The following is a 4,279-nucleotide window of genomic DNA, read 5'->3' as shown; positions in this document are numbered from 1 at the left end:
CAGCTGGAACACCTCCTGTCCCACCTTCTCCACTGACCTCAGTGTCTGCTGAGTCGTTCCTCTCACATTTTCTCACTGCTTTTCTTAGGCCAAGAGATGTGTTACATCTGCACAATAACCTTTTTCCTTCTTAAACATGTTATCACAGAGGTGTTACTGCCATTGCTGATAGACTCGGCCTTGGCCAGCAGCAGGTCCATCCTGGAGCTGACTGGCGTTGGCTCTGCAGGACATGGGGAAACTTCTCACAGCTTCTCACAGAAGCCACCCCTGTAGCAACCCCCAGCCCCCCAAACCTGGCCACGAAAACCCCATACACACTGAAGTAAAATACATCAGCAGAGCAATCATTGAGGCCATCAACATTTTTCTTCTGCTTTTGTCAGAATCCAGTACTAAGCTTTTGTGGTGAAATTCCTATATTAGCATATAATGTTTTTTAAAAGAGATTAATTGTTACAAATCAACAAACAGATTAATTGTTACAAATCAACAGTGTCTGGTTGCAAAGGACACTCTGGATCTTGGAGCTGGGATATTCATTCATATGTAATTCAAAGGTATTTGTGCTGCACAGGACAATTACACCCTCAGGGTACACCAGTGGTTTCATGTGGGAGTGGACATATATTTCTCTCTTGTCTGGGTCTGATGCAACAAAATGTTTGCAGGGTACACTGAAGGAAGAATCACCATTGCCTGAGAAGGCAAAATTAGCATCTTGATTGTCACAGTTAAACACAAATCTCCCAAAAAAACCCGTGTATTTTAAAAAATCCAACAATTCATTTTTCTAAGGGCAGATTCCTTTCCAGATTTGTCCTTGTATCTGAAAAAACCATGAATGATATTCAGGGCATCATTATGAAAGTAAAATATAATGTAATTGACTGGGTATTAGGTAAAAGGAATTTAGAGTCAATTCTGAATGATGGCTCTCAATGACAATTCAGGGGTATGTTTCCAAATGCTTCCATGCTTTCCAAAATCTGGGTCTCTTTCTGACATTTTCATTGAAGAGCAGCATAAGCCCTAGACTATTAAGAAAGAAAAACTAGTATTAATCACCTCTTAAGTAAGGCTGTCCATAAGATTTTGGCAGAAGTAATGTGCAGACATTACTTTCTGTCTGCAGACAGACAGAAACCTTCCAATTAAAAAAAAAATCATCTAACATGCATTTTTAAGTGATTTTAAGGTTTGAATTTTGTTTGATTGCTGTGTCCACTGACTGCTCCCTCATCTGAGTTTTATGGATTGGTAAATGTAAACTGTTTTGCTCCACTCTTGTTTAATTATTACTGGACAAATAAGCTGGCTACAGTCTATCCAACTGAAAAACTTTGGTTCAGCAGATTTCACCTAAGTTTGCTCAATTCTGCTTATTTATAAAACCTATAAGATTTCCACAATAAATTAAACAGAAAATACCAGCCGTTAAAGAAACAACCCCTGTCCACCTTTAAAATAAATATTTATATAAATGCTTAAAGAAAATGTTTTCTATTCTACTTTACCTTTATAAGTAAGATTCTTGCCTGAGGTGGATTAGGAATTTCATAAGCAAGGCTACTTATCTTACAAATTATGTTAAATATTTGTATGCTCAAACAAGCATCTCAAGAAACATTAACCTATTTTAAAGGTTTAAGAAACACTGGAAGTCATCAGCATTCAGAGAACTAAGTGGCAGTAAAATTTCAAAACCTTTTCCCAACTATTTTCCCTATAGCTACTTATCATGCAAAAACGGATACAATTTCATTTTGGAATATTTTATAAATGTCTGAATCAAAAGCATTTCATCAGCATTACCAATAATCTATTCTACAAAATGCTTTCTGCAAGGCAAGTATTAGCTGATATTTAAATACAGCTTTAAAACATAAAACACAACATGAACTATTGAAGTAAAACAGCACACTCACATCGACAGACTAGAGTTTGATAATTTGGATTGAGAGAAATGGAAGTTTTTCTGACACTTACAGGATGAAATAGGAAAAACTTTTTATCTTTTTTAACTGAATTTATAATCTCAAGAAACTATCAAGTTAAAAAAACAGAGATATATAAACTATAGCTGGTCATCACAAGTGGAAAGATAAATTTAAAGTGCTTTGTGAGCTTCAGAAGAAAAGAATAAGTCCATGATTTAAAAAAAAAAATTATATATATATATATTTTAAGGTAACCTGGACATCTTTCTTTTAAAAACAATTAAAGAATAAGGACTTTATCAGTTATCATGTTAATTTTATTATTATATAACCACGCAAACCGAGTATAACATGCTACCATCATGTGTACATCCTAAAAACTTTATAAGTTATGACATGACTACTAAGCATCTCCATATGTGGCTTGGAGTTTTAGACAGCTGGCCATACTTCAGATGTTTAGAGGATGCACTGCTTGTCAGAGTTTTACATAAATATAGAAAAATGTTTGAGACTGTCTCATTAAATTAAAAAACAAAATGAAATGTTCATAAAACCCAGGAGAACACTCAGATACATTCAAATGGTAATACTTCCTTTAGAGGTCTTTCTCCCTTATGGCTAGTACTACCTGATTTCTGACTGAGAAAAATGACAATAATAACAATAATAACTATAATAATAATAAGTAACTCTAACAGAACTTAACAGCTGAACCAAAATGAAATATTCTGTATTTGGAATCATACAGCATACATATCTGTATACAGCAAACATATTAGGTAATATATAACAGAAACAGTGTTATATATTACAAGAGATGGAGGTAGTATAACAATCACATCCTTTATTCGGTACACCATTACTTGAGACCGATATACCCAGAATGTGGCAGACTGGGATCAGACTCTCAAAAGACAACACTAAGGCTTTTCATTTCCATTAGCAGTGTGACAATTCCTGACATATACATTAGAATAGTCAGCAAGCCAGACAGGGTACAGATAAGAACAATACTCTAAACTTCCTGAAAATGTGCATTTGAATCCATGAAGGAGAATGGAAGCAGCTCTGGATAGCAGGTAGGTCACCGGTTATTGGATGAAATGGGACACCCACCATTCTGTGGTACATTTAGGAAAATCAACATAATAGGTTAATTTTTTAAAATTAAGAAAATAATTACCTATAATTGTCTTTCTCTACCTTTCGCCCTGTTTCATATTCATAGACATCCTTCTTTTCAGAAGTACAGGGTGGAAGGATTAACAGCTGTTTAACAATGCAGGACTTGGCCAAGGTAAGCCCCAGACACACAAACCGAGACTGTGACAAAGACCAGGCCATTGACAGAAACATTCCGTCCCATTACACTGGGAGCTTAAACTGGAGATTAAGCTGGAACTTCCTAACTGATGAGGGGGGAAGATGATCACATATTTGTCAGGAAAGAACAAAGTCATTATGGGGTATTTTAGGGTAGCAAAAGGCGTTATGGGATGTTTAGGGGAACGGGTGTGACGAAGGCATATTATAGGTGAAGAAGCACAGGAAAATAGAGAGGCAGTGGGACAATGGGGCCAGTTGAGTGAAAACAAGCTGCAGGTCCCCACACCTGCCGAGCCAACTACAGATTCCAGACAAGCTCTCTGCTCCGCCTCTGCCTGCAGCTGGAGAACTTCCAGCCGGGGCAAGGGATCTCGGGTCTAGCTTGGGGATGGGCACAGACTCCGGGCTCTACAGCCAAGTTACCGGGGGGAATAAAGGTGTGGAGCAGCTATTGCCGAGACCAGCATGAGGGCGGGGATGGCGGAGAGCCGCTCTCGGTAGCGTGCAGGGTGACACCCTGAGCTGACACCCGCTCAGCATTCCCAGCGCATGGACCTCGGCACTGCAGCGTTCCGGCTCTGCCGGGCGGCGAGGAGCACTCGCCAACTCCCAAAGCCGCTGGAACGAGCTCTCTCGTAACACGGTGCACCACCAGTGGCATTCCAATGGAAAAACATCAGCACAAACATCAAACACAACCCCACTGAGAAACTCCATTTCATTGCAGATATGGGGGGAAAAGGGTCAGCACGGCCCCATACGGTGGCAGTCTAGGCCCCTTGAGAATAAGCTACAGAAGACAGAAATTAAAAAAAAAAAAAAAAAAAAAAAAAAAAAAAAATGAGAACACGCTGCAGAAGACAGAAATTTAAAAAAAAAAATTAAACAAAAATTTAAAATATTAAAAAAAAAAAAAAGGCAGCTTATTGTTTCCTCAGGTAAATCCTCCAAAAGAGGCTTGCCCGGCGTTCCGGGGCCGCAGGGCGCGGGGCGGGGCGGGCCGCGCTTCC

Source organism: Passer montanus, unplaced genomic scaffold (genome assembly GCF_014805655.1).
Source record: "Passer montanus isolate IOZ18808 unplaced genomic scaffold, ASM1480565v1 scaffold18, whole genome shotgun sequence".
NCBI classification, from domain to species: Eukaryota; Metazoa; Chordata; class Aves; order Passeriformes; family Passeridae; genus Passer; species Passer montanus.
This window is presented reverse-complemented; position numbering follows the sequence as displayed.